The sequence below is a fragment of the Drosophila ficusphila genome, unplaced genomic scaffold (assembly GCF_018152265.1).
Source record: "Drosophila ficusphila isolate 14025-0441.05 unplaced genomic scaffold, ASM1815226v1 contig_414, whole genome shotgun sequence".
NCBI lineage: Eukaryota > Metazoa > Arthropoda > Insecta > Diptera > Drosophilidae > Drosophila > Drosophila ficusphila.
The window spans coordinates 13630281-13645578 of NW_025064328.1; the positions used below are offsets into that span (position 1 = coordinate 13630281).

Below are 15298 nucleotides of genomic sequence, written 5' to 3' on the forward strand. Positions count from 1 at the left end.
CCTGGTGACCACTGTAGTCGGTGCCCACACATGGCCAGTCCGCTGAAGCTAGCTAATTTATCACTGGCATTCACGCTTCGGTCTTCCCTATTCCACCTATATCCATATCCACTCCGTATCATTCTATATCCCCCCGCTCACCCCCTTCCCTCCATCCAATTCTGACTGCGAGTGACATTATTACTGTCACACTGTGTCGCCCGGTGCAGCTCCTCTGCCTTTTATAATGCATTTATGCTGCAATTTGTTTGAATTAGCGACTCGCCAGTGGACTCCGACCGACTTCGCTTCCATTGGATTGGATTGCAGTTGAGTGGAGGAGCAGCTCCAAGCGGGCCACCACCTTTGGGGGCGGGAGATGGGTGCTGTGGGGGCGGGGGAGTGTCACCGGTTTAGTGGTTTATTTGGGGCGTGTATCCATGTATCTTTGCCCGTTCCCCCTAGTATCTGTATCTTATGCAAGCAGAGCTCGAACCAAAAAAAAACCAAAAAGAAAAGAGAGCTAGAGATTGCTCTAAAGTAAAAGTAGCTGCATTTACCCGGTTGCAACACCGCCAGTTGAAAGCTTCCGGGCAGGGGCGTTGCCAATGGAAAATGGGATCCAAGCAGCTCCACTCCGAAAGAAATTCCAGATTAACTGGAACACATTGTCATGAAAATCCCCTCAAATTACCTTCTATCTGCTCAACTCTGCCTGAAAACAATGCATTTATCTGATGCTGATGTAAGCAAATAAGCGTTTACAACTGAGTTTATGAGTTTGCAGCATTTTCCAGATCGTGTCTTATCGTAGTTTACATGTAAATATTTGCATCGGTGGCTTGGTTTTTAGTTTTGTGATAAGCATTTACAGCAGCACTAACCATCTGTAGATTCTGGGATTACCATTTCATTTACGATCTTCTGCAAAGGTGTCTTAGAAAAATGGGGATTAGTCTCTATGGTACTCGTTAAAAAAAGAAAAGCATCCACAAAGATTTATTCCATCGTCATTAAATATGAATCAGAATTTATCTCTTTGGTTCGCTGATGGGTTTTCCCCAGCGGGTTGATTCTACTAGAAGGAATTTTCAGTTCATTGACTGGCAACTTTCCCCGCCAAAACAAATTGGAACTCTCACTTGTTAAGCGTTACAGCAATTAAACAAATTGGCCAACTGGCTTTGGCTTTGGGGGGCTCTTTTGGGAAATCGAATCGCTGGTAATCGAAGTTGCAGAATTGAGAATGGAGAGCCGAGAGCCCGAGAATCGAGCATCGAGAACTGCGAGCGTGCCAAGCGGCGTTTTGTATCTGGATTGAGGTCTTGCCACAGTTAACCGACCAAAGCGCAGTTATAACAATTCTCCACAGCCATCGTCTTGGCCACAGTGGGTCGATTCTCCACGCTCCACTCTCGGCAATCAATTTGTGCGACTTGTTCTAGGCCTTCTTCTTCGCCGGTCTTTCCCCGTTTTCCATTTCCCAATTGGTTGTTCAATGCACGTAGACCGTTGACTCACTGACTCTCTGCCGCATTTCGTATTCCCATTCGAACTCATATTCGTAATCATCGTAATGAGCCATTTCTCTAGTTACTTTCCTCGTTCGGCGTATGGGCAGGGTTTTTAATTAATTTTCCATTGACCAAGCCTGACAGCTGAGCCTCAGTTTTTATTTTTTTTCTTGGGGAGCTGAGCTCAGCCAAAGCCAAATGCCCAGCCCAAGAGCATTTCGTATTAATTCTCATTTTTTTCGGGCTCCATTTCGGGGGTTTCGGATCCGCCTCTTGTGTGTGGCCTCCGGTTTCGGCTGCCTTCTGTCCAGAAAGCCCAGCTTATTTGTTGTGTGGCCATCGTCAAATTTCGCATTGAAACACGAGACAGTGGGGCCAGAGCCATGGGAATTGTTGGGGAATTCTTGGGATTTCTGCTAGAGATAATTACTTTTGTAATATTAGGATGACATGTTATAAAATGTTAGGGGAAAATAGATTACAATCTATAAAAAACATAATGGATTCTTATGGTATTTCTAATCCATACAATTCTAATTTTAATGTACTTTGAATATTGTTACCAAAAGCATAGCTAAATATAAAACAAACTAATCAAAATCTTTGCATAATAATTTATTTTAAATCATAAAAGGCTTTGCATAATAATTTATTTTAAATCATAAAAGGCTACAGACGGAACTAATTGATCCTTTAAAATAATTCAAAAACCCTTTCCACTGTGCACTGTCCTGCAACTGAGCTTTGTTATAAATTAAATTATTTTTCATGTGCATATATCTCTCTGGTATTTATGTACCCATATGCTGTACCGATATCGTTACACTAAATTGTTATGTCGGCCTCCTGAGGGAAGGAGTCCCTCCCGAACATCAAAATGTAAGAGAGGGCGTAAGCGATTTGTCTTTTGGTTAATTTTTTGTCGGCCCCTTAAGTCAAAATACCGCTAAGGCCACCGCCTTCGATCCTGTTTTTTTTTTTGTTGATTGTTCCTGTTGCGGAATCTCGGGTAATAAAGTAATTAAAGCCTTGACACTGTTCAATATTTCATCTCCCATCTGGCGAACGGGGAGATTAATTGAGATTGGGGCTGAGTACGTTGAACGCGGCAATTACAAACTGTTTTGCATTTAATTGCATATGATTGTAAACAGAAACATATTAATTTTCACATAATTCCGTTTGGCAAATGCAGCACGAAAAGTATTTTCGTTCAGTTCAGCGAAAGCCAACAAAAAAGCGAGAGACTGAGGTAATGAGTGCAATAAAAACCATTTCTTGATGACTTTTAAATACGCAATTTGTTGTTGCTTTTGTTGTTGTTTTTTTTTTTTCAAGACCAAGTCTGCAACTTCTTCATCATTATACAGATGTATGTATGTATAGCTTTTATTTCTTTTGTTAACTGTAAAACGTTTTACTTTCGCGCGCGTTTTAATTGCCGCCTGCTGCTTCTGATGAAGATAATGATGATGATGATCTGCCAAATCCGCAGACCAAGAAACGTTTGCCAACATTTGTTGGCCACGTTAATGTGGCCACCATAAAAAGCGTGTGAACCCGCTGTTAACGTGTCGAACCAGACAATGATCGTCACTTGGCGACACTTTTCTTTGGCCTTCGCTTCGACTTTTCCCCGGCGCAAGTCGATTGGGGCGTTTTGCTGGCCAAAGGTGAAGGCAGTTTTTCCTCGCCACTTCCATTTTCCTTAATCGTTTCCGTTGAAAGTACTTGGGTGAGTTTGTCAAACGGTAAGACGCCTTTCTTTGTTTTCCTCTGTGGGATACCAGAAGCAATTTTAACAAAACTAAAAAAATAAGTGGACAAAATTATGCTTTCCGTGAAACTTTTTAGTACGGCTTACTTGTTTCTTTTTTTGACTTAGAGCAAGAATACATTTTTTTAATAACGCTTACAAAATACGAAAAAATAAATTTTTTAGCTCAATTATTTTTTATCAGATTGCCAAAAGTTAAAAATTATAATAAGTCAATCAATTCTTTATTTTCCTTTTTTCTAATGTAATGTGTATACTTATCCAATTCCTCCAAAGTCTAAACACATTTTAGCCGCAAGCAAGCCACCTGAACCAATTTTCCAGCGACCGCAATCCAATTTTCATTTGCTAACCCATTTTAACACCCTCATTTTCCACACAACGGGCATTTTCCACTTGCATTTTCCGCCGAACGCCGTTGGGCATCAACAACAAGTTGCTGATCCACAAATTAATCCCACTTAATTGCAATGCTTCACGGCAGCCAATTGCCAGTTGCAACTTGCAACTGTCAGCAGGTTGAACAACAACAAAAAAAAACCAAACCGAGTAAAAAATGTTAATTTCAATTCGCGGGTAAAAGTCGCCTCGATTCAGATGCGATTCGGTGGCCACCACAATGGACCGTGGATTGTGAATTGTAGACAGTGGCTACTGTTGTTTAATTTGTCAGGAAAATTGGGTCAGCCGAAAGAGAGCTGGGGGAAGACTGGCCAAGAACGATGACTAAGAAATGTGTTAATGATAGCGAGTGGCGTAATTAGCCAGAAATTTTTCTCGTTGGTAAAACGAAAACGTTCGCTGTCGCATGCCACACAAAATGCTCGAATTTTTTGAGCAGCTGGACAGGAAATTGCGTGAATATTTGCTGCAACGTTGGAAATAGTTGGTCTTGCATTAATTCAATAACTTTTGCATAATTTAAGTTAACCTTCGATTGGGGAACATGAGCAATAATAATATAACAACCCTTTCTGTTTTCCGCCATTCATATTTGATTGGTTGTTGTGTGTAAAATATTTATACTTAAAAAAGGCAAAGTCTATTTGGTTTTTCTTGGAAACAAAAGTTTTTTTTATTTTCTTAGCCCTATTATATTAATTAAAATGTTAATGTTTTCAGCCAACCAAATTACCAATACGACCTTTAATATAAATAGTTCCATAAATATCAAACTTTTTCCCCCGAAAAGTTGATTTCCAACTCTTTGGTAGCCCGAGGAAATAGAATTTCCAGTTTTGTTATTTAAATGTCTGAATAAATTATGCAGAGCCGAACGGCAGCAGAAAAAACCATTTGAAAATCATCAACAAATTAATGTCAAAATAATAACAAATTAACTGCTTCGGTTGTTGGGGCTGCCACAAGAAATATGACAGTTTACAAACGGTAAAAATATATGCCCCACAGCAGCGGCATTAAACATTAGCTTGGCTCAGATGACGTTGACAATTTTCAAGGCGTCAACTTGTCAGAGTTGGACAGCTCGTAAGGAAATTTGTCTGCAGGTTGAAAATGGTTGTTGGTTGGTGGTAATGTTAACGGATAATTAGTTAATACTGCAAAGGGGTCAAAAAACTGCACTTAACCCTAAGGGTTACAGTGAAAGAAAGGGATCAAAGAGTTACTTAAAAGACTTGTAATTAATTATATAAAGTCATAACTATAGTTTTATTAAACATATAAAAAGACATTCCTACTAAAACATTTGGCAATTTTGGATTTATATTCTTTCTTGAACTCTTTAAATATTTTTTATGTACTATATATATTTTTTTTTTTTTGGGTGTAAGAACATTTATTCTATTTCTTTGTTTGTTTCTTCACCTGTTTGCCCACGCGTGTCTCTTACTTGATAAATGATTCAATAAACACGAATGCTCATATATTTTAACCCAAAGGCAATATGCTGGTAGAACATCATTAAACCCTGTCGTCCCCAGTTTAATTGATATTTTCCCGTGAAGAAGATTTATGAAGAGCTGGCAAAACTTTTTGGAAAACTTAAGTTTGTAATGGGGGAATTTTCAGGCTGCCTAATGACAAAACTTCAGGAGATTCAACACCTAACCAGCTTCCGTTGCACTTAGACTTCCTCCTCCTCTTTTCCAATTTGAAGAGTCGGATATATGTTTGTCTGATGAATAGGAGAGATCCGACAAACGTCGACTTCAACGGAAGTACATTCACGACTCGCGTTGGTTCGCATAATCAAAGACCCGCAGACAAAGTGTAAAGACCCTTTAGAATTTTATGCTTGAGTCATCCATCGACAGCAACTTTGGCGGCTTTCGAAGTGTATTTTGTGTGTGTATTTTTTTTTTATTTTTTATTTTTTTGTTTGGTCTTTGCTTCCGTTTTTAGAGGCAGAACAACCGCTACGGCAACGGCGGTCAAAACTATTAACAAAGCCACAAAGCTACAACCAGTTGTCTATGGCAAGTGCAATAGCAGCCGCATTTCCGCTGCTTTTTGGCCAAAAAAGGCATTGGACAATTATTACTATTATTATTGAGTGTGAGTGGAAAGGAAAAGCAACAAGTGCAACACTCGTACACTTAAATTGCGCCCACTAATAACCCAGTGGCTGGGTAAAAGGGGCAGCAGCATGTTGCCTGCCACCACGGCAACTTCTTCGTTTTTATTTGCCAACACGAAAGGCAAGACCGGTCAACTGTGGCAGTCGTCGCGCTTCGAAATTGTCAACACAGCCAGCCACTTGCCACACAACTTTGACTACAACTCCCCAGAGTTTTTTTTTTTTTTTGTGGAGTGGAGACATCCAGCTGCGTAGACAGAGCTCAGACATTGCCCAAGTTGCCGAGACGTTTTGCACTTTTCCAAAAACAACAATAGACTTCAATCCAAGTCGAAGTCTGTCTACGCTATCTAGATAAAGAAAATGTGGGAAAAAGGGAAACTAAACCGATCAAAGTGTTAAGATATCTGCACACTAATCTGTTTTAAGTGCATTTGTGTCTTTACATACTACAAATACTACTTTTAGTACACCTATATTTTTTATAGACTGAAAAGCAAAGTACGAAAAACCATAGAAACCTTTCGTAGCTTAAAGAATAGTAATTAAATCTTAAAACCAAAATTATCAGGAAGTGGTTAATAAAAGAAACTCTAATGGTTTAGCACACGAAAGCAAAATATACACTTCCGTTCATTAAAATTCAAATATGTAATTAACATTGAAATAGTTAAATTTAACAAATAGTTACAGTTACATTTTATTAGGAAATCACCAACTATATGTTATAGTCCTTGTACCGATTTCTCCCATTCGATTCTCTATCATAATCTTTTGCTAGTTTCGCAGTTTGGTTGCTTCTTTTTATTTTTTTTTTTTTTTTTTTTGGCATGCGCCGCGTGAAAAACGAAATGAAAAGTTGTTGCTGTTGTGTCGATGCTGCGATGTTGCTCATGTTGTTGGTGTTGCTGATGCAGTTGTTGTTGCTTTTGTTGTTAGTTGCTGTTGCAGTGGTCAGTTGCCGGCGTATCTTTTGGCCGCCCGAAGGCTGCAGACCCAGCAAAATACATATAGACACACACTGCCAAACACATTTGAAAATGGAAAGTCGTCGTCTGGTTGTCGTTTGCAGTTTTGTTTTGGGGGTTTCGTTGGGGGTTTCTTTTTCTATTTTTTCTATTTTTTTTTCGGTTTTACTTTTTGTTTTGGTGTTATTTTTTTGTATCGTTTTTTGGCTGGGCTGCAACCGGTTGCATTAGTGCAACAGCAACAGAAACATTAGCACATGCAACAAATTTTTCATATTATTTTTATTAGATTTTGATTTATTGTTTGTGTGGATTGCTGTTGCTGCGGCCAATCCGCTAATTGGAATTGGCCAAGTAGGAAAATGTGGTAACTGCGGGCGCAGGAATTCTCGTCGAGAAACGAGAAATCTCCGCTTCTCCTTGAGGAGGAAAGCGAAAGTTAGACGCTTTAAAATTTGAAATTGAAATTTCTTGTTTCTCGGTTTATGGCCGAGGAAAAGCAAAAGCCGCGACTTGCGACTTGAGACTTGCGATTTGCCAGGCGATCCGAGCCAAGTGCACGTTTAGTTTGGGCCATAAACTGTGCGGCTGGCTGGCATTATGAGCTAACTCCGTAGGAGAGGTTTCTTTTCGCACTCGTCGGGTTATATAAGGTTGCGGTTCGGTTCGGCAAAAAAAAAAAAACAAAACCCTACCTTACCGAACGTCATTAAAATTGCAAATTTCTTTCCTTTCCGTCTTTATCTGCCTGTGTGGATAATGGGACCAGAAACTAATAAGCAGGTGCCGAATGGATACAGAAATCTTATGCCAGAGCGCTCCAAAGAAATCCCATTGTTTGTTGTAACCAGAGAGATAAACCTTAGAGCAAACCGTCCATTTTTCTTGGTGTTCTGCGTGTCAACGCTTTTCAGAATCGAGTTCATAAATAAAACATCAGCTTAAATTAGCGGCTGGCCCTGGCTATCTATCGGTTGATATTTGTATGGAAACAAAACCATAAATTGATTTGATTTATAATCACATACAATATTTGTATTATACGTTTGCAAGACAAAAGTTTTGAACAAAACTACCGTTTCATTGCCGATATCAGCTATTTATATCTTCTTTTATATCTTTTTGATAGCCAACTCAAAATTAATTTTGCAGACTATAATAAGGTTGTAGACCTAATTATATTTTATAGATTTGTTTAAGGAAAGGCAGAATCTAAAAATATTTATTTTCTTTATTTTCGCAGTTTTTTTACAGTTTGTAAAACTGTTAACAATGAATTCGAACTATTTGGATGCCAAATTTCAAACGTCTGCTCTTCATTTAAAGTGTTTCCAAACATGGGCAGATTTTCAGAGCGTTGAGATTACTTTCTTCACTCCATTTAACCATATTGATCCCATTTCGTCTTCAACATCCCACGACAATCTCATTGAGCTCGAAATTTCTCCCGCTTCAATTTCAATTTCAGGCCGTAATCAAATGTATTTGGCCACTGCCCACTCAAAAGCACACGCACAACAAGTTAGCAAGTTTATCAATTAACATTCGAATTATATTTATGAGCGAAATAAAAATATTTCACTCTTTCATTGCCGTTAAGTGTTTATAACTTTCACTGCATCGGCGCTGTCTCATCTCTCAATAGAAAACATTAATTAAAGCATTAAATGCACATAATTAACGCAGTCGCAGATGCTGGCTCTTCTTTCTCGTCGGTTATATATGGTTATATATTATAAGTCTTTCTCCCCGCTTTTTTGCCCAACAGCAGTTGCACATTCGTACGGCTAAGATTTTAATGATTTTCCTTTGTTTTGTGTGTGTTTTTCGCAATGTTTTCGCATGGGAAATGATTGGAGTGCAGCTAAAAAGGCAGGCCAAGCTTGGCGGGGGAAAAGCCGCGTCATTGAGGAAAAGACGTCAAGTGAAGTGAAGTTAACCTTGAGTTTTCCGGGGTAATAAATTAAACCGTTTTCTGTGTGTGCGGGGGCCATTTTCAGTTGCGGTAAGCATAATTTCTCTTCTTCATATGCGGAAGATACAATCGAATGAGAAGGAAGTGAAACAAACATGGAAATAGCTAAACCTTCTGAAGTAAAACCGCATATTGTTAACAAAGTAATTCACACTAAATGCCATTTTAATATGAATACAGCAAGCTTTTGGCACAAAGTAATAAAAACCACTGATTGAGGTAAAGCACAATCCTCATAAATAGCCCGATAGACAAAAGTCTATTATCTCTGACCGCATCGGAATTAATTTCATGCCAACATTATGTAAACGAAGCCAAAAGCCGAGCAAAACGAAAATCACAAAAATTATATCGGAAGCTTCACCCAAATAAACTCGAGTTTTACAGTTAATTCAAGATGGGCAAAAATGCGGCATGTGTGTCAAATACGTTTAAAAATGTAAATATATCCACCCAACGAAAAGCAACAGAAATCCAACAAAATACTTCACAAAAAAAAGTAAAGGAAAAATGCAAAATAAAACTGAATAAAATTAAAAATGTTTGCCTTGCAAACCGGTTGCAGAGCATAATAATCATATCAGAACCGGTTGGATTTAAGAACGGTTCAAAATGAACTGTAGTCAGACCCAGAATCAGAATCAGAATCAAATCGCCACAGGTTTCGCCTTAGGTTGTAATGCCAGCCAACCTTTTTAGCCAATTAATTTTACAATTTCAAGCAAAATAATTAAATTTTAAGTAGTGTCAAAAGGGATCACAGCCTAATTTAAATTTCATTTGATTGGATCTTGATTGAGATTGAGATCTGCGGGAGAGACAAGCGTGAGGCATGCAAAATTGCCGCGACTCTGTAATATTTATAATAAACAACTCAACGATTTTGGCCACCGCAAAAACCAAAAACCAGAAAAAAAAAACCAAAAACGGCAAGCGGGCGAAAAAAGATTGCCAAAGTTATTGCCTGTCAAGCGAAGTGACGGCTGCCCAATCTCGTTGTGCTGTCTTAAGTTTCTCGTTTCGGTTTTTTGGGGTTCCTCGGTTTGCTTGGATGCTTATTTAAAAAAGAACTCTTCCGGAATCTCGAGGCGGGAAGCGAAGAATTACTTACTTTCGCAGTAGATAAGCCATCGGGCGAGTGCTAATCACAAGCTGCCTTCAACGAGTCCCCTGGCCATTGATTTATTGCCAGATTTCAAGTTAACACTTTTTTTGCGCCGATCCCAAATTGAGTTATTTATTCCCGGAGCGAACGGTCACGTACTTTTCAGAGTGTTGGCAGCGGCAACAGGTTGCAAGTTGCACGCTGCACGTTGCACTTGCAGCTTAGATTTATATTCGTAGATTTTGGCAGTCGTGTTAATGAAGTTTGCTGATTTATGTGCTTATGAGGCTGTCGCCAGTGCCTTTTGCCGTTGCCCACAGGAAGTGGGTTTTCGAAAATCGATTTGGAAAATCTAATTGGAGTCTCTTTCCCCTCTCTTTCTCTCCCTTGCAGAATTCTCGGCACCCCTCCTCTTCTAGCACTGGAGTCACCACTGAAAACCCATTAAGAGGTAAGTGCTAAAGACGTAAAAATATTTAACAGCTTTGGGTATTTGTTGAACAATTAAGCTGCCAAAGAAACGTTTCTGTTTGGAGCCAGCCGATCATCATTAGCTCAGTCAATAAATTGGCACCCAAAAAAAAAAAAGAGGGGAAAATATCACAATAAAAACCCAGTTAGATAAGCGTTTACGCTCCAGTTATGAGCGTTTTGTTAGAGATTTTTTGAGGCACCTTTCCACCGCAACAAACCGATTCGTCTTTATTCTGCTGCATTTTATGGTTTTGCTTAACTGCACAACCAGTTTGGGTTTTGTTAATCAAAACTTCAGAGAAACCTTCACGAATGACAAAAAAAAAATGTCAAAAATGTTTGCAGCAGGGAAAAGTGAAAAGCTGAGAAAATTAAATTGTACGAACGCAAAAAGAAAATAACTGTAGTTATTTTCCCTAGCAATTCATGCATGAAAATGGGTGCCACAGTGAAACTGAAACTGGCTCTTGGTTTTGCTTGAGTAAAGTTTGCGATCATGCCTTTAATGGGTTATAAAATGAGGATTTTAAAGCTGTAAATGAGGGCCGACTTCCAAGGATCTCAACATTTTTTCCGTAAGGAATAAATCATCCGCAAATTTGGGCATTTATTTCTTAACCCAAACAGTTTTTGTCTCTTCTTTTCACTGAGTCATTTATTTTGATGTTGGTTTTTATGGCAACGTATTTTTTCTTATTTTTTTTTATGCCAAAAGAAAAGTGATTCACGTGCTTTTTGGGTCAAGTTTATTGTTTTCTGTTGGCTTACTCTTAGCCCAAATCCCATGAATCATTTGTATGTTGGCCAAAAACTGAACTCATTTGCCACAACTATGTTGTGCGGCTCATTAGCAAAGTTTAATTAGATATTTATCTCGATTTTTGGCCAGCAGCCAAACCTCTCACACAATCATCGTTTTTTATTTTGAGCTTCTCTATGTACTTTTCGCACTTCAATATCAGTTTCCATTATTGTGTCAACACAATTCGAGGCAAATTGCCAATTGTTGTCGGTTTGTCAGTTTTGCTAATTCCCAAACAAAACAAACTGAATTATTTATGAAAGGCGAAAACGACTGTTGGGCAAACAAAAGACTGGCAAACTGTGCTCTGCAGTTCATAAATAATTTGTTACAGTTTCTGCTGTTGATTTTTGGGTCCCCCTTCTTTTTGTTTTGGTCTAGAATAAAAATAAGCCCTTTGAGAGCATTGAGATTTATAGATTCCCCAGTCAAAAGCTTTCAATTTTCTAGCAAGCAACGATTCTTGATTGAGAGCCATGAAAAGAATGTTCTATTCACCGGGTTCTATAGTTGGTTTTTTTTTCCAGTTAAACGACTTTCTTACACAATGAAAGGCGAACGAGTGGACAGAATACTTTCTAAATGCACAAATCACGGCAGTGGGTAAGGAATTCAATGCCGTAGAATAAACATTTCGGGGTTGGAAGCCGCCTAAATAGGCTTTAATTAACAATTTATGTGCAGTGGCAGCGGCAACAACAGCAACAGTTGCAAGTTCCCAACTTGATGCATCATCCTCGGGGTTTTATCTCCAATGGAGTCTGTAATCTGGTGGCTACTGTGCGTTGTCACAGCCAGCTCCTGCGGCCCCTTTTCTGCCCAGTCATCCTTAATTATTATGATTATCGATGTTTTATGCTCTATAATTGCCGTTGGCGGTCGCCAGTTGGCAGTGACTCGCTCTTTTTGGGGCGTCTCCCGGTCCAGCCCCCAAAATTGCTCTCTCCTCGCTTCCTCTTCAACTGCCTCTGCCTCTAGTATCTCGCTTTGATCTCCATTCTGGCCTTTGCCTAATTGATATAATTCTTCAGTTTAACTTTAACTTACTTTGTTGCATGCCTGACGTTTTTCACGTCAAGTTCGTGTCCTAAGTCTTTTGTTTCGGCCGTCAACTGCCGCCGGTTCTACATAAATTACGCCAAGCTAATGATTATCTCTTAGTTGGTTAACCAAGTGTCAGCCTAACACAAGACAAACACATATATACACATATAATCGAGCAGAGGGAACAACCAAAACACCGGCAAACTGCCGACCGACATCGGGCGAAGATAAGTTTCGGTTTTGACACAGTTGCTGCACAGTGGAGTGATAAACTGGCTGATATTTATTATAAAGTATAAAGCAGACAATGCACTTCATTATTTTCAAACAATTCCAAATGTATTCTTATGAATTGAGGTTTTTAAAATAACACAAGTTGTTTAATTTAAACGAGGAAAAGTAATACAAGTTTTAATCTAATGGTATTTTATTCTAGAACTTCAAATATATTGTGTATATAAATCTTACAATAAATCTTAAAACGTCACATTTAAAATTAACATAAAAAATTACGTTTTAGTGTGTGTTTACAAGCCTATAAATTATTTCTTACATAAATCAAGGCAATACACCCAATAACTTGTTTTACAATTCAAGATAAAAAAAATAAAATATAAATCATAAATCAAATGACACATTAACTAATCTATGGTTTATATGATTTTATGATTCCCAAAGTTATATATGTCTTTCTAACCATAAAAAACATTCTCGTAATAGAAAAAGCAAACGCTTTTACGATAAACAATTCTCGATTGTATTCAATCAGTTTAAAGTCACTGTGAGCCAGTTTTCAGACTGGCAGCTCTATCCGGACCACGTCCATCCAATTGTCCGGAATGTCCAGGGCGGGCGTGCATTAAAATTTATTATATAAGCCAACAGAGTCGCCTTTGCAGTCGCAGCTTCATCTGACGCCGCCGTCGCCGCTGTTGCGCGTTGCAATCTTTTAAAAATCTCGCGTACTCATCAACAACATTTCAAAGTGTACGTACATCAAAGTGGACTAGCCCCTGACTTCCCCGCCTAACAGTTGTACATGGAAGGTGTATCGCATAAAATCACAAAAAACTATCTAAACAGGAAACCCAACAGCAACTGCAGTAACCGCAGTAGCAACAACAGCAACAGCAGCAACAACAGTAGAAGCAACAGCAGCAACATCAGCCAGCAGCAACAACAATGTCGTTGTTGGCGGCGTCGAGTAAATTAAAACAAAACGTTGTCGTCGTCTCCTCCTTCTAAAAGAGTTCCTCGGGCCTTTGCCACTGATCCTGCCCCTTCGTTCCTTCGTTCTACCAAAGAATATCTGGAGGATGGGATACCTGGTGTTTAGATGTTCCACTGCCGCTCATGTTTGTTGCTGCTGCTACCGGATTGCTCCTCCTGGCTGTCTGACTATGTCTGCTACTGTCTGCTGTTCTGTTGCCTTAACACTTTGCACAAATATTATTATGTATTATGCTTTTTCGCCTTGTTGCTGCTGTTGCTGTTGTTGCTGCTGCTGCTGCGGGGTGGCAGCAACAACTTTGATGGATTGCACGTCTGTCGTGAAGAACTCAACTTCAACTTCGACTTCAAACTCGGCTGAGTGAAATGGCAGCCACTTTTTTGTTTTTGTTTTTTTTTTTTTTGTTAGCTGGGCGTGAGCAGTAGAAGCAACATGACAGCAACATCAGGAGTATCACAATTTGAAGGTCAGATGCGAGTTGGTTTTTTGGGAAAGTCTGGCTGGAGCCGAAAACGTTGGTTATTAGCATCGAATTTTGGCCAAACAGATGTGGGACGGAATAAAAGAGATACTTGAATGTCTGAACGCACTTTATGTAAGAGATTTATCTGGCAGCTGCATTAGGCTGGAAATGCTTTCGAGAGGAGATGGTATTTCAAGCAAGATTACATATTAATGTTTCGGATTAAATCTACCAAATTTTAATTTAAAATACAGTGCAGTGTCTGATACTTCAAAAATGAAAACAATTTGAAATAAGTTTGCATAACTTTTAATTCTTTTTACCAATACAATTTCATATAAACTTATCATCAGTTGAAAACAGCCATCCAATATTTGTTTGTACATAAACAACATGTGTTGTTTTCTTAACTTGCATATCTGATTGTAATTTTTTGTTGTTCCTACGCCTCTGACATGTTTTCCCCCACTCACTTGCAATGGCAAGGCAAACAAATATTTTTGTGGCACACTATTATTTCTCCTCTCTCCGACGCCTCTGCATTTTGAATAGGGCGCGACCCAACCATAAACCCAAAAATGAAAGAAAAAATGAAAATGTCTAAAGATGGAGCCGGTGATGAATTCGACATTGGAGTGCCAATCAAGGGAAAACCTGGCCTCATAAATCGACACGAAAATATTGAGTAAATCAGGCATGATTTCTCGATTTACAAGGGGAAGAGTTTGGAGCTGAAGATTGAGCTTCGGCTTGAGCCATCGATTGATTAGTCACGCCTTTTAGAATTCCAGCAGCAGCTGCAGCTGCACATCCCAAGTGCTTAGCATCGCGGTGCCAAAGAGCTGAGCAAACAGAATTCAAATCTGAATCCAAAGCGGCAATTAAGCGGCCAAACGAGTCTAACAATGGAAACTGCGGTCATAAAACAGCATGTGTGCATTCTATATCTGCATATGCAAACTGCAAAACTGAAAACTGAAAACTGAAAACTGAAAACAGCTAAACTGCAAACAGCAAAACTGCACAACTGCAAACTGCAAACTGCAAACTGCTAAGGAATCTGAACCACAAAAGCAACAGGTGCGCAGCTGGAGATCAGCAGCAGTGAGAGCAACAAGTTTACCATAATCACAATAATTTTCAACTCAACTGGACACAAGTGGCACAAACGGAAACAACGAGACCAAACCTCACTATGTGCCACAGAATGTGGCAAAAAAAAGGAGGGAGAAGAGGAATCGATTGAAGCCTCAAATTGTTGACGGACCAAAGAACCGAACCTGGGAAAAGAAAAACGATTGTAAAGGCAAATTCAAAGCGATTGCTGCCACTAATGATGGTTTACTATCCACAAGATGCTTAAAGCCGACTCGAGAATATTTATTTATGTTGGTTTTCCCTCGACTTACTTTCTCTGCTGAATGTTC

At 39.1% G+C, this 15298-nt stretch overlaps 1 protein-coding gene across 3 annotated transcripts in view; it reads left to right on the forward strand.

Moving 5' to 3' along the window:
- Positions 1–15298, forward strand: part of LOC108090818 (putative uncharacterized protein DDB_G0293878) — a 41818-nt gene that overhangs the window by 6426 nt on the left and 20094 nt on the right. For all 3 annotated transcript variants that reach the window (XM_017189676.2, XM_017189677.2, XM_017189678.2), the window contains exon 3: positions 10251–10308. The gene's annotated coding sequence lies outside the window, so the exon portion shown is untranslated. The remainder of the gene's footprint in view (positions 1–10250; positions 10309–15298) is intronic.